The sequence below is a fragment of the Onychostruthus taczanowskii genome, unplaced genomic scaffold (genome assembly GCF_017590055.1).
Source record: "Onychostruthus taczanowskii isolate IOZ18803 unplaced genomic scaffold, ASM1759005v1 scaffold50, whole genome shotgun sequence".
Lineage (NCBI taxonomy): Eukaryota > Metazoa > Chordata > Aves > Passeriformes > Passeridae > Onychostruthus > Onychostruthus taczanowskii.
Window position 1 is genome coordinate 975,258 of NW_024502569.1, and position 16,728 is coordinate 991,985.

Here is a 16,728-nt window from a genome sequence, read left to right on the forward strand (position 1 = left end):
AGGGTAATAGAAAATGTATAGTGGTGATAAGCAGTAATTTCACAGTTAACTGATCATGATGTTAGAAGATGCAGTGCACCCTCTTAATCTTTCCTTACTCTTTCTCTCTCTCTCTCTCTTTTTTTTTTTTTAGCCTAATTAGTATTGCTTGGTAGTTTTATACAAAGTAATGAACAAAAGAAGTAATGTGGCAGTGAAAGTGCCTGGCCGAGATTTCCAGCTGTGGCCATGAACTTGGTCTAGTCAGGGGGATAAGAGGATCTGTTCTTCAGAACTGAATCTAACACATCCCCAGCACCTCATGTGTCAGGTCTTGAGATGTAGGGAGATCACTTACTTGACATTCTCACAGGGAAGTTTAAGGTATAATGCCTTATTTCACTACTGTAATTGCCTAGTACTATGCATCCTGACAGACACCACAGCAGAGCTCACGAAAGGTCACTTGTTACACTTCTGTAACATTGATCTTTGCATTCATCTGCATCTATCTCAAATCTCAGAATGACCTAAACTAAATCTTCATATGTCTGCATTTTTTACAAGTAAAAAAACCTGTTATTTCATTTCTGAAAGGAAAATGATCGGTGCTAAGTAAAATTTCTGAACGTGGTAGTATCTTTGATAGCAAGGATGTCTCAGAAAAAGCCCAGTAAAGATTGACTCTAAGAAACTGAAATGAGTGCGAGTGTCACAAATGTATTTATTAAGCTTTAGGTCACACCAATTCAAAAGGCTGGGGAAATATTATATACTTTCTCTTACAATAAGGAAAAGGAAAAAAGGAAAACATGGCAAAGGAAGAACAGAGCGGGTCAAAACCTACTGACCTTCCTTTCTAGTCCATGTTTAGCTGAACATTCTACAAACTGCCCATCAGTTCCCTCACTTCTAAAATGATCTTTGCACAGACCTTTATAGACAATGTTCTCAGTTCTATGCAAAAGTGCCAACCCAAACCTCTACCTAAGTAGTTTTATAGCATCAGGGTTTCCTTGATAGAGCTGATTTTTGATGCTTTTATTCAAACCATCATTATCTTTTTTTTTCCTGGGTAGATTTTTAGTTTCACTGTTTTTAATCTCAAAAGTATACCATTATTTTTCTGTATCTGCTTCAGGGACATAAACCCTTTATAAAAATATAATCTCACTGCGAAAAGCAACTTGCATATTACATAAAAACAACCTGATCTTAACTACACCATCCCAATAGTACATTCTTTTTTGCCTATAATACTGTGAATGAAATTGAACTAATTGATTATAGTAAGGTGGATGAGTTTTAAAGCTTGAGAAGAAGTAAGGTAGAGATATCAGCAATATCTCAGTGTTTTGCATGATCTGTGGTGATCTGGGATGGAAGACCTTCTCTGGCTCAGGGGCCTGGATTTTCCCCTGATCAGCTTGGTGAGGTGTCTACCAAAATGATAATACTCTCCACATATTAAACAAAGAAAAGTTTTCTGTTTCCAGTCCCCAAAGGGACTTTTGTAACAATTTATTCTTTAGTAAATTATTGCAAACAGTTTAATTTCACTCCCATTAAGAAACCATGAAATGTACTGTTCTGCAAATAAACCTCTATATTGCATTGTACAAGTTGCATTAGTTAGGAATTTAAATATTTTTGGAGACTTAAACTGTTCTCACTAACTGTATTTCTATTTGTCCCAGTGCATGTAGGAGCAGAATCTACACAAAACTTTCAGGATAAGATACATAGTGAAGTTCTGAGAGTGAGATAACCCAGATGTTATCATTCCTGTTGCATTACACACAAACAAGGTTTTAACTCAAATAGGCATGGGCCTGACCTAATATTTGAAATGGAATTCATTTGCCCTAAGACAGACATCAGGAATGTCTGACCTGTCTACGATATGTTCTCTTTCCAGTCTGTGGAAAGAAGCAGAGGCCCTCTGAGATGCTCATTTTCCAGTAAAGAGTTTCTGGACCAGATTGATTGATTGGCCTGTTGGGGTTCTCTATCTGCCTCTGCTTGTTATGAAGGGTAATTATCTCAGAAAACCAATCTGGGCACATGGTGAGCAATCATGGCAACTGAACGTCAGGTCTCATGACATTTTAGATTCTGTAGGATAAACAAGGTGTCCATGTGGATAAGACAGATATGGCACAGCATTTTCAAATATTGACCTTTCTATGTTCCTTTCTTTAAAAAGTATACTTTCATACTTCAGTGACTTTTGAAGAGGGTCTTAACTGAGGTTAGAAGCCAGATTGATATGCATGTTTGGAGACCTGTTCAAACGTAACAACCTAATATGGTGGATATGAGGAATCAGCTTGGTTAAATTTGGCTTGGGGAAGTAAGCAGACATCATGACTGCAGAGTTACCATTCATACCCTTTTGTCCTCAAGTTGCCGTCTTCTGTGCAAACAAAAAAACATTGCTACATTCATCTTACTGGCATTTGTGGAAGAAATAGATGGAGAATGTGTTAAGTCAGAGAACGTGTCAGCATCTGTGATGCTGATGAGCCAGTGAGAAAGAAACACATAGCAAAATTCCTTCTGAAGTTACAAACTTCTCAAAACCAGAAAAAAACTTGAAGTTGGGAAGTTGGAGGTTGATAAAATACCTTTAAGTGACCAGAAAATTTTTCTTTTCCTTTTTTTATCACAGTTAGTGATGACACAGCTTCATGGTACTATTCCCAGAATTCATGTGGAACAGAAAAGCTGTATTTCCTGGGAAAACAATCCTGACTATCACAAGCCAATCTAGTAAAGTAAATGCTGCTATTCAGGGGCAACTAAAAGCAGAGTAACCAGTGACTGAAGCCTTTGTCACATATCAGACTGAAATTAATGCAAAATATCATCAGATAAGAATAAAATTTCATGTTCATATAGCACAGTTATTAATCAAGCAACAGGTAGAGAATATCACTATTTAGCAAACAGGAACTGACAGTTGGAACCAAATCTTGCAGAGGACTGAGTTGCATAGAGATTACACAGTGCAATGCTTTGCAACACAGACAGGTCTGTGGTCTGTGCCCATTTGCCTCATGGGGAGAATTTTGTACCTTGATATGGGAAACCAAAATAAACTCTCACAGCCTATTCTGGCATGGAGTAAGGCCTGGGTGTCAAGGATCAGTGCAGAGCATTTTTGACATTTAGGAAGTGCTCAGTAAGTTAAATTCTTCCAGGTCTCCTCGTACTTACTCCACAGGGTCAGAATATCTATGACACATGAGCTATAAACACAATGCCTCTGAAAAACTCATTGGATCTGATGTGTTCCCATCCTAGAGTGCAGTCCAACATTTTCAGCTGTTGCACAGGCCCAGCGTTCCCCACTGAGCACTTGTTGCTGGAGGGCTGTACTGTTCCTGGAGAGCAGGAGCAGCACGCTGCTGGACATCTGGATCAAACGTCAGTTTCTTGAACCACTCACAGATGAGATTTCTGGGTTGAAAAAGAAGCCAAGTCTGAGAAAATATTCATATATATTTTAATCTTTCTCCTATTGTTAGGTAGAGATTACTGGACTGTTAAGTGTTCATTTTAGAAATTCAAGGCTCAGAAGAAAAGAAGCAGAAGAAAACTCTTGATTCCTCAGCTAGGAATAAGGACATTCAGCCAGGCAGGAACTGTGTGAGACAGTCACCAACTGTCTCAATAAATTGCAAATAGGTGTATGGGTTTGTTTTTTTTTTCCCCTAGTCATAAAAAGCACACAGTTCCAAGGCAGATAACTGTCCTTTTTCAGCTGACTGTATTTGTTCTCTCTGTTTCTGATTATAGAATTATTGATTTATCTTTCCCCAGGCAATGCTGAAACTTGAACAGGAGGGGAAAAGGATTCCTGCACTCATTCTAAGCTATAAGTATCTTCCTAGGGTAGTGGGGATGAGAAACCAAGGTTTAAACTCCTCAGTCTGACAGGGGAACAGGATCAAGCTCCCCACCTGCTGCCAATCAACAGCTCAGATGTTGGAAGCAACAGGGCCAAGATGCTCAGGTGCACTTGAACATACCTTAAAATAAGTGAACAATGCTAGCTACACAATCAGTAGAGAGGAACTGTTGGAGGAAGTCCCAAGGGCAGACATGCTGTCCTCATTGGGAGCCCCCCACTGGTGAGGACCACAGAGCTTAAGTGCAGGTGGCTGGGCCAAGACAGGTGCAGGGTTGTCCTCCCCTCCTGAACCCACTTCTTCCCTGTGTCACCTTATGATCACAAGTCTCAGGCAGAACACTTTGCTTTCCCCTGTTTCCTGTCTCTGGCCTCCTTGACTGTTATTCTGTCTAATCACACACTCTCCTACTCCCGATCTCTCATCCTTCCCTAGGGGTTAGTTAAATGTGTCTCCTTACTGAATGAATGCCTCTTAAGCTTCCACCTCAGAGTCTTTGATACCAGGCTGGTGTCCAGATACTTGAAAGTTAGACATTGGAGCACCTAATTAGCAAGTAGTCAGACAGCTTCACGGCATCTATTTATAGGTGTCTCTTGGTAATAATAAAAATTGTCTCTTGGTAATAATGAGTGATGAGCTTGATGTTTCAGAGGGGAGTCATTCTGCAGAGTAATGCCTGCAGAGCAAGCTGTTAGAAGTCAAACAGAAAATATGCCCACAATGGGGTGGAGGTTTAAAAACTGTAAAGTAAGATTATGTGGCATCAAAATTCTCATTTAGATGCTTCATCTTTTCTGTGATTATAGCCCACACTGAAGGACTTACCAGTCTTATGGGATGCACCCACTGTGGATCAAGTGGTGATAATGCAAATGTTTATGATTGCATGTAAGATGCTTCTGACACACAACATCTGGTTTATTTTCTGTATATGGGCATTCAGGTACTTTAAAAACCTTAGGTACATTTGATTAAAAATTAGTGAAACTAGTGACAGAACTCAATAGTCTTACTCTATAAAAAAGTCTTTCAAATCTTTTATACCTTAAAATTCAATAAAGCATCTAAAAGAAAACAAGAAATCTTCCCAATTTATAATTGGTTTGTCTTCAGGATAATGGTATGCTCTCCTCTGCTTCACGGCTGAATTTTTTTCTTTCAAATTAATGCCTTTATTTCACAGATACAGTTTCCCTACCATTCCCTATCCTCCATTTAAACTCAGAGGAGAGACACAGATGCCCTGAAGGGTGATTCATTCATTTCTGAAATAATTTCCCAAGATTTCTGAAATTAATGTCTCTGTGGGGTTGTCATTTCCTCTTCATGACTATGGAGAAGATCTGTACAATTAACACAGGCTACACATCAAGCTTTCGTATGACCCAGCTGGGGTGAAATAAAACTTGCCCTATGCCTTATTCCCTTTTCCTCTTTTTAATACTTCCCTTTTTCATTTCACATCCAATGTTCTCCTTGGGTCTATTCTGCCTTCGTTTTATATACAAAGTATTCCATATATTTTAAGCCCATTTAAAATCAATAAGAGCTGATGGCATTCAGCAAAGTTAGCCTGAAGTCAATGAAATTGACTGTGCGAGTCAATCTGAGCACAAGCAACTGTGTTTGTCAGAGAAGGTTCCTTACTTATTTGCCCAGCTCAAACAAGCTAGCAAGTGCAAATCAGCATATTTTCAGGATTGATTTTACGCCTCAAACTGGTAATATTTACATGTCTCAATTTTCTCATGAAAATGACTTGTACAAGAAGGTTATGTCTCACTGTTCCTTAAATGTACAATAAAAACATGCAAACAAAAAGAAAAAATGAAGAATACCTGCAGAGTTCAGGCTGAGTGTGTTATCTAACTGCCACTACACTTATGTTAATCATTTTTCTTCCGCTTCTTTAGCAGAAGGGAAGAAAAATACATGGGGCAGAACAATTTCCCATATTCAGTCAGTTTGTACTATACAAAAGGCTCTTTTCCCCTTGTCCTTTTTGGGTATTAGAAAGAGGTTGCTATGATGTGAGACAGTTAAGTCTGCTCATCTTAAGAAAAGCCTTTTTGTTGTTGGTTATGTTTAGCACATCGCTGGGTTCCCTGCCTTGGTCAGTCCAGTCCAGATCACTATTACCTGTCGTTCCCTCTACTCACAATATGACCCCCAGTCACTGAAGTGGAAAATGTGCCATTGCAACTTACCAAGTTTTCATGGCAGGTCATTGCTTGTGGCAGCTGAGGAAGGCTTTTTTTGTTAATCATATAAATGTAGTCCTTCCTTTACTAGTGTGCGACGTAAGGGAATGCTTGTGGATCTCAGCCTGACCACTAAACAGCCTGACAGAAAACTGACAGCAGGATCTGTGGGATGCCATGGAGTGGCTGGCTAGCTAGGAGGTGCTGTGACCTTATAGGTTGGTTTTGCCGAGAAGAGGCTCTCATTTCCCACCCCAGATACTGTGTCAGTCCTCAAGGCCTGGGTGGTAGCAGCCCTTGAACAAAGAACAGCTGTCTGGGATGTAGTCAGGAAATGCTCAGTAGTGCTCAACCTTTAAATAGGCAATTAATACCATCCCATTACCATTAGAATGCCAGCTTTTCAGTTACTCATACTACTCTGGCCTGTTCCCTAACAATGCCTAAAATAGGGAAATATATAACAAGAAGAAAGCCTCCCTGCCTTTTCCCCAGCCAGAAGATGAAGGACCATGATGCCAGACAGTCAAAAATCCAGACATTTATGAGTAAACTGCTCTCATTGTAGTAGAATTCAGACTGATCATGGATGTAGAGGAAAATTGAGGCAGCATTGAGGGGAAGAACAGAATATTTGCAAAGAAAAATGGGATGGGAAAAGCATTTCCCCAGTATTGGCTCGTAAGTAAATACCTAATTAGCACTCATTTTTTTTGCATTTCTAAACCTTTGAGAAGATCAGATCTGACTATCTCAGGTGGTTTTCCCATGGGCTCAATTCTTGAAGAGCAAAGCATGGAAAGAGCATATCAACACAAGTTTGCACAAGAGCTTCCCAGATTATATAAAAAGACCTTTTAAATTCTGTAATAAATAGACATAAAAATTGATAGATGGACAGTTATGCCACAAAATTTTTTAAACCAGATATTTTTGCAGCAGGCCTTTCAATATAAGGAGTTTTATCATAAGAAAAAAAACCCCTCCTTTTTGGTAGTCATTCATGCTATATTATATAGATGACAATGGAGCTTGGCCTTGCTTGCCAAAACAATCAAGACAGACAGTGAAAAGCTTAGACAAAATTTGGGGTAACTTTAGAAATCTGCAAACGGAGTCACAGGAAAAGAGAAAAAGAGACACTGCCATAACAGCTGTCATGGGGAAACAGTAATTGATGTTTTGTGTAATGGAACACAAACCTCATACTAAGTAATAAGTACTCAGTCATCATGCCACTAATTACTCAAACTTCATTATAAAGAACACCAGGGCCACAATTAAATATTGTATATTACCCCTCATTCTAATTACATAGCTCTTTTAGTTGCACTGTAAAAGCAAGACATTATTTAATTATTTTCATTTAATGCATTTTAAAACAATATTTAAAACCTCATTCAACACTGTAGGGATTTCAACTAATCATTAAAATCCCCATTCATGTGTACAGTAGCAGTTCTGTAGCCACATAAAGCTGGCATCCATTTCAACTTCATTTATAAAAATCAAACTTTGAAACCCACAGGCTTAAAAGGTCCTGACTCTGGCTGCCAGAGCCTTAATGGGGTTTCACAGATGTAAGCCAGCCTTAATTACATCCCTAAAGTGTAAAATATCAGGTGTAAATCCTGGCCTCTTGTCTCACGAGTTTTCAGAAAAAGTGTGTTCCTCAGAGAATTCTGCTGGGGCACTGCAGCTGCTACACTGGTCCCTGAGCCTGCCTCTGGGGAAGGCAGAGACCTTGGGTCTGACAGGAGCCACTGCTGCAGATACAGCCAAAGAATGTTTCACTGGCTACTGAGTGCAAAGGACACTGATGGGACAGACAAGTGAGAGGCAGGTGCAGCTGATATCGCTGTTGCTCAGTCTTCTGAAGTACTCAGAAACACGGTGCTGTTTGTGGTCCTTGAGAGCACACCAGGGGATTCCCAGGCTCTTCCCAACAAGATGAGTGGCTTCATAAATGAGATCACAGCACCAGAGATAAGCCCTGTGGATTCAGAGGCCCAAGTGTCTAAGACTAGAGGACAAAAAATTTGGTGGCCTATTTCCTTTTTCTTTCTGATGGAACTGGAGGTCCAGGAAAAGCTGCTAATATGACTGTGTCTTATCTGAGTGAGAAAAATTCAGCCGAACTTCAATTTTGGAGAGTTTTAGGAAATTTCACTGCAGTTGTAACATGACAGCTAATACTTTTTCAGCTATCCCAAACACTGTGGTCTACAGAAAATACAAGACTATGTATCTTGACATTTAGAGACGGCAAGTCTAGTCTAAAAGAAGTAGACTGTGTATTTAATCAAACAAAGGTTATTTAATGGTGTCATCTTTTTTAGACTACTTGCTTTCATTAGCTATGCCCATATGGAGCTCACAGATGGCAAATAAAACAGTGACGTCCTGTTCAAATAAGAAGGAGGCAAGAACAGTAAATAAAATGCTGGCAAAATCAAGATGAATGATGCATATGATATATATGTCATATAGTACCCAAAATGTCATGAACAGTTGAGTCTGGAGTGGTTTTCCATCTGAACATCAGGGGCTTTTAGACTGACATGAGAGAATAATCTTAGAGATTAATATTAGGGAAGGGAGAATAACTATTTAAATCCTTGGAAATGTGAAAATTAAGCTTCTCTCCATTCATCAGCTTTATTTCCACTTTCATTCTTCCATGCTGTGTTCCCTCTTTTCTTCCTTGCCTGAAGGTGCTCTCATGGCCACTTTCTTTTCCTTTAATCTCTTGCAAGGGAGAATATTTCATTACATTCACTTTTGCATCTAGCTTGACAAGGAGACTTTCTGTGAGCAGCAGGACCCATTGTTTCAGTTTAAACCCAGAAATACTGCACCCAGTGAAGGACTGGCTGTACACTAACTGGGAGAACAGTTTGAGGACCATGAAGCTGAAGTACTTTTCTTGCTCACTAAACTTGGATAGCTATTTAGCCTTTTCTCCAAAGTTCTACCAAAACCTTAAGCTTATATTAAGCTATATTGCCTGATGCATATGAAGCTGGGGCAAAGCACCACAGCATGTTAGGGTGCTCTGGTAGTGGGCTGAAATACCACAGGCAGTGAATAGATGCAAACTCACAACTTCCACCAGCTGGCAGGTATTTCTGTTGTTCACCACTTCCACACTGAAGTCGCTGATCTTCATTTCTTCTAAAGCAAAGGCAAGCAGGGGAACTTAAGATGTAATTACTTCTGGGTAATGGGTGGTTCCAATTCACCCCTTTGGACAGCAATAGAATGTAAGTGACTCCACAGCACAGGAAACAATTTTCCTGCATTGGTGGCAGCAAACAGCACTTCTTCCAGCTCCTACTGCCTTGTACACAAAATGTGTCTGACTATAAAAAATAGCTGACAATCAGAAGGCTCACTACACCAACCTCTGACCTGAACAAGCAATATAAACAGCCCCTAAGTCAGGTGAGCCTTTGATTGACTGATGGTGAGGTTTTATTCAGAAGAATTTACACATAGGCCTTATACAATCAATATGGGACATTTTTGAGCATGAGTCCTACGAAGAGTGGCTGATGGAGCTGGAAATTTTTAGTCTGAAGAGGAATCTCAGGGGAGACCTTATGGCTCTCTACAATTATGCAAAAGAAGGTTGTAGTAAGATGGGAATTGACCTCTTCTGTCAGGTAACAAGCCATACAAAAGGAGAAATGGCCCCAAGTTGAGCCAGGTGGGGTTCAGGTTGGACATTAGGAAAAATTTCTTCCCTGAAAGCGTAGATGTGACACTTTGCCATATGGTATATTGGCCATGGAGTATTCAGTTGTAGGTTTGACTTGATAATCTTGGAAGTGTTTTCCAACTTTAATGATTCTGTAATTCTAGTCTATGATTGAGGTGCTGACTCAGACCTCTGAGGAGATGACAGATATTTTGGGAAGTTAACAGAGATGAAGTTATTCTTGCTCAGAGAAGGTCAGTTACATCTATTTTCCTCTTTTAAATCAGACATCTCCAGCTTAGCCTAACTTGGAGCAAACTAGACAGACCTAGACACAAGCACATTTTCTTTGTTCTTTTACTTTAATAACAAAATATTAAAATACTGAAAAAATAGAGCTCAAGAATGTTATTCATCTCAATTTTCCAACTGGATGACAATAACACTTGATCACTCTTTGGCTGTTTCTTTCTGAGGTGAGAACAGAGGACTGAAAACATTTGCTTCAGGCAGGTAGGGATAATGAGAGCTAATATTTTAAAGGATATATTCAGAAAGACAGACAGAAGCCTAGGGAACAGTTCTGTATTTCTAGAAACAAGAAAAAAATGCCACTCTTTTTGTGCTGATTGGTCTGTATTCAACCAAAATCCTATTGTAGGATTTTGGTTGTTTTTATGTTTTACCTAGATAGCAGTCTTTTTTACATGGGGATTGCTCTCTGGTTTTGTCTTAGTGCAGCGCTGTGCACTCTGAAAATGCTGGACTGATATGTCCATAGGCACTCTAACAATACATGCAACTGGAATGATACTTTCAACTTTAGGATTCATTCTGATAGGAATATTGGGTGGACAAAATTAGTAAAACAAGCATGAATATTGTAGAAATGCAAATGTGCTATATTTAACTAAAGGTGTCTAGCAATTTCTGAGTATTCTGTCAGACAAGTGAAAGGTTTACACTTTTTAAGAAATTATTAAAAGCAAACAGGGCTTAGCCAAGGGGATCAAAACTGAGATACCAGGAGTGTTTCTTTTCACTGTACCCACTAATTTTCTTGAAGCTGGAATTATGCAAGATTTTCTTGGCATTCTTTAAGATATTCAGTGTTCAAATTAATTTTCCATTCAAAAGCATGAGCATGGTGGAATACATTAACATTATGCCATTTAATACTCACTCAAAAGCTGGGTATGGTCTGAATTAAGAAAAGATCAGTTAGAGGAAAAAACATACACAGAGAGATGTGGCATTAGCAATTACAGGCCAGATCCAGAAAAGTATTTAACTGGACTTTATATCCAAAGTCCAAAATCAAAGCCTCAAATTCTCTCACTCATAAACTGCTTTACACCAAGTAAATGGTGTAAAGTCTCTAAATGCCAGTAGTTCTTCAGATCTGAAAATTGCCCGAAGTGTCCCTTCTTTATGTATGCACAGATCTAGCTGGTCCTAATAGTTAGATTCTTCATTCCTTGCAATCCCTCCTGGGACCTAGAAACTTGTTGGAGACATATAGTGTAGGTGGAGCAACGGATGTACTGGCAGCATGTATGGTGTTTTGACCAAAATAAAATAACAATAAAATAACTTAGGTTGAAAAAGACCTTTAAGATCATCACTCCCAACTGTTAACATTGCACTGCCAAGTCCACCACTTAACCATGTTCCTAAACAGCACATCTGCATATCTCTAAACACCTCATCAAGGCATATAAAGACTCCACCACCTCCCCGGGTAGCCTGATCCAATGCTTGACAACAATTCCAGCAAATAAATTTTTCCTTATATTTAATCTAACCCTCTTCTGGAACAACCTGAAGTCATTTATTCTTTTCTTATTACTTGTAACCTGGGAAAAGCTCATTTTCTTTAATCTTGAGTTTTCTAGTACCCTAGCTAGTTTGTTTCTTAAATGCTAAAGTTTTTTCCTTTAACTGCTTTATAATTTAAACACTCCTTTAATAAAATTTAAAAAAAAAAAAAAGCACCTTTAAATATTGAAAGGCTTGCATATTTTTGAAGAGAATGGATCTGTACACCAGAATTAAACCAACTAAGCAGAAAGACACACCTTTGGTAAATGGTATAAGTTCAAATAATTTTTAAAGCTTGACCCAGTCCTTAGTCTCACACTACCTACACACTATTTAAAATCTTGTAACAATGTATGGATGGATCTTGATTCTAAGTGCACAGCTCTTGCCATGATTTGTTTTCTAACTACTTTTAAATATGTATGTGCTACGTTTGTTAATGCTTGAAATTATTTGAATTTCATGTCATCCATTTAATTTAAATATTTTGTAGACACATTAAAGTAAAAAAAAAGTTAGATTTAGAAGGCCACAGTGCTACTTAATTGTGAAAGCAATCCCATTTCTTTGTGACATCTGTAAATGTGTTGCAGATGCAGGCTCTGCAGTACCAAAGAGCTATTGGTACTAGCTTTATTTAATATTAATGCCTCTAGGTCTGTTCACATAAATTGCTTTACTGCCCTACCAAAACTCTTCCAAAATTCCTTAAAATTAACTATTTTTCAAGCATTCTTACAGACATTAACAAGGGGTATTTTAGTGTGATATTTCACTAGTGGTACATCATTTCACTTGTACTTGGAGAAAAAAAAATCCCAAACCAGAAGAGACCCAAAAAACCCGAACAACCAAAGAAAACTTTATAGGCCCACATTATTTATTTATTTAAATGCACTTTCAAACATTAATAAGAGCCAATCTTCTGATTATTCAGTGAATGCTTAAGTGTACACCTTATGTATATACAACTTATGTGTGACTCACAGCTAAGTACAGACTTAAATAAACAGATCTTTTGCAGAAATAACTAGAAATAACTCCTGACCTCAGTCGTTTCTGCAAATTTCCTTCCTCAGAAATCTTTCAGCCAATGTATTGTCTCAGGGTCCTCCTGTTTGAACACATTACCTCAAGTGAAACAGTGATCTGGGAAAATTTTCATGCATGAAGAAACATCCCCTGTGCAGGCCTAATCAACACCCACCAATGTCGGTGGAGAAAGCTCCCTTTGATTGGAGTGGGAACTGGTTTGAAACCTTTAACTGGGTATATATCTTAATCAGAACAAAAAGCTGTTCTGTGAGGTCTCTTGATTGAGCAGATATTACTGCCCATAAATGGATAACCCTTGCCTCGTTTGCTCAAATACTGCTTCTTTTTTTTTTTTTTTTGATACATTAATCACACCACAATGAAATAGAAATCAATCCTGATCAAGAGAGTTCACTCATATCTGAGTTTTAATGAGAGGCTTTTTGTGTCAAAAGGCCACTGCATCTTTTCTAACAAGGCATAAAACCCAGCTTCTAACAGCCCCCAGGAAAGACTTTTTAGTCTGAGATTAGTTTTAGAAAGATTTATGCCTTTTGCTTTTCCATCAGTTCTACATGATTGCAGCCAATCTACTAATGAGAAATAAGGTTAATAAAGACAATAGGGTGACATTCAACTTCTTGAAAATATTTGAAATAACCTATAGGTGTGATGACTAGTTAGAAATCAGAGAACAAAAGAAAAAGCAGAAATTTAATAGAAATATTGAATAATAATAATAACAATAATCTGAGTTCAATCCATTAGTATAAACAGGAGTATGGTTCTAAGAATTTATCTCAGGCTTCTTGACAAAAAAATGTGTGATTTCAGCTTGTGAATCTATTTTAGCCTTTGGTCTTTGGTTTGTAGAATTTACAATATGCCAGGGGAAAAAAAATAGAACCAGATTATTCTGGAAGGGTGATCATAATTTATAACTCTGGAAAGATTTTATGCAGGTGTAATACCTTTGCTGCAAGGTACTTTGTGTACCAGTGCTAATATGGTGGCTAAGTTTTTACCTGCAGGAAGAGAACAGGAATTCCTGAGTCTGACATCCATCCACAGCTGGAGTGAACAGCCATCACTGGGGTATTGTCAGTGATCCCCTTTTTCATGCATGGTGTGTTTGTCCCTGAAGTTTTTTTAATGAGTGAGCCCTCACAAGGTGCATGAGCTGAGGAGAAGGATTTGGACAGTGAGTACCACATATCACACACCACCTAAGTGCCTAGTTTGGTGTGGTAGGTTCCCACCCTAATGTGCCTCCCTGTCTCTGAGCTGCAAATTAATTGCTGGGGGGATTAGAGTTTTCCTTTTCACCTTCCACAGTGTATGAATCTACTTGCAGCAAGGGTTTCTGCTCCCCAGAAGGTAGCTAAATATTATGCCATTAAAGGTGGGGTTTTTCCTTCCTTTCCAATGGTGCATGAGATTCTTTACAAGAGAAAACCTATTGTAAGAGTCTTGAAACTAAGAGAAGCTAAGAAAAGTCACCTGGGGAAGTGTCATCAGGCTTGAAGCAGATCTTGCAGGTAGATAGACCAACCAGCTGCAGTGGAAAAAGGCCACTTGGGAAGACTTCCCCAGAAATGCACCAGAAATCAGTGGAGCAGAAATCTTATCCCCAGAAGCCACTTGATTGGACTACATTAGGAGCCCTTACTGCCTCAAACAAAGCACCTCACCAAATAACCACTCCAAAAAACCCCATGAACACCCAGGAACTTCTGCTGCCTTATTTTCTGCCAGGCCTCCATTATCACACTCATCAGAACAAAGCATTCTACTGCAGTTTCAGATATTCTTAGCTGACATGTGCTGGCAGTTGTACTAGACAGACCCAATCAGTGTGTTATTTTGCTATTAACTATTTACAACAGCGCCTCTCCAACTTTGCTGTCAGTTTTGCTCTACACTTTAATGGAGGCATTTTACTGATTTCTCAGGTTAGATTTATGTATACACTGTATGTATGGAATCCTTAGGGGGTTATCATGTACATAGGTCTGCCCAGTGGATTGAAAAACAAATTTAACACCTGCAATCCTGTTGCTCAAAAGCTTTTTATGTATAGTCCTGGTTATATCCCAACAGTTACACTCAGACTTTGCTCAGAGTAGGTACCAGTCCATGTTGTGCCTTGCACAACCAGTTGCACTTGCAAAAAGTCTTTACATTATACTGAATTATGCAAAAGTCGTGCTACTCATCTCCAGAGTCAAAGAGATGTTCACGTGCATCCAGCTGCAAACACGTCTGTGTAAACCCTGCGAGCAGCTCCCAAGTGTGAAATGGGAAATGGATTTAATGCTGCAGGTAATAACGCTGTGATGCATTTCCCATAAGATTTGCTGGGGCGGCAGGGTTGAAGGTGAGGGGGAAGGTGCAGTTTTTCTTTTCAGCTGGAGGCTCAATGGCCTCACCATGTTGGAGAGCCCCTGTAAGACAGGCAAATGTTTCTTGCTTAAGGCCACGCCCTGGTTTTGCCCCAGGCTGTTGCTTAGAAATGGAAAATGTTATAGTATATGAGTTAATAGAGAAGAAAAAAGGCAAATTAATAATGAAGTAGACTGAACTTTAGCAGCACTTCTGCTCTATTCCTCTCTCATAGGATTAAAGAGATGGTACTGAGACGGTTTGTTAAACAAATCTGTTCAGCTTCTGACCTTCACTGCTGCTGAACCATTTTCTTCTTCCATAACCATCTCTCTCCTTTGCAGAGAGAGAAATAAAAAAATTTGTGCAATAAGTTATAGAACAGGGTGCATTGTTTGGCTGAGACAAGTGCTCTTTGTGACAAGGGTGACCCTGAAGCACGTGATACAGGACAAACATAGCTGCAGGGCAGCCTACAGCTGGTCCTGCCTCAGTCACCATCAACATGAGAAATGTTGGATTACCTTCCAAAGCACTCTTTGGTTTGAAATAGCTTCATATCTTAGAGTCACTTTGAATTTTCCTTTTTTCATTTTAGACTTTGGTTGATATACCAAAGTGTAGTACTATATTAAAAGAATGTTTCTGCCTGTTTTCCTCCATGCTCTCTCCTCCCTCCCCTCTCCACCAGCTATTCTCTTTTCCTCTTCCATTCCCAGCTCTGGGTTGTTGCAGTACTAGTATATACACTTTAAAAAAGCTAGGAGTTGGCTCATAGATCTGATCTTTTCCATTATTGGAATGTTTAAATTCACTGTCAACTGCAACAGAAGGGTAGGGGAGGAGGTTATCTTATGACCCTTTTGTGCAGCCTAAGATAATAAATTCAAAACCTGTAGATAAAAGCTCCCATACAGGATTACACAAATAATAAAAAAGCCTGGGAATCCTAAATTAATAACCACACAGGACAAAATATGTATGGGAAGGAAAATAGCTGATGAAACCCTAGCTTTGGCCACATTACCTTTCTCTAGGAATAACAATTTATTTTTTTTTTCTGAATTGACTGTAAAGCCAATTCACCCTAAGCATTGAAAGTAAATACACAGATTTTCAAGAGCCCCAAATCTGAGTGCTTTGCAGATGAATTTTGCAATCATTTCCAGACCACAAAAAGCAGAAAAAAAATGTTTTATTTGATGTACAAAGGGATGTATCCATCCTTTCATCTCCATTAACACAACTTTTTAATCTGTGTGTGTCTGTATTCCCAGCCACAGGAGCCAGAAATATCCAAGTCCCTGTTTTGGGTTAAATATCTCCTCCAAGCTCCTTCTGTTACAATAAATGCATGTGTATCCTAGCCAACGATAACTCATTAACACTTATAAAACCACCTACATATAGTTTTGGCTAAATTTAAAATATTGACTCCTTATAGCTTTTCCATAGCCTGTTTCCACCACCCTTCAAAACATCTTCATTGCTTGCTAGTGAATCATAGACGTCCCAGTCCTAACTGGTGCTTATATGCTTAAATTCACACCTTAACCTGTCTACAAATGGGAAGTCTCAGATATGTGTGGTTTTGGTACAGGGAACTTCATGGATGTCTACATAATATCATAGCACATTGCACATCAAAAAGATCCCCAAGGTACAAAACAGCTCTCTTCTTTTATGAAACAAG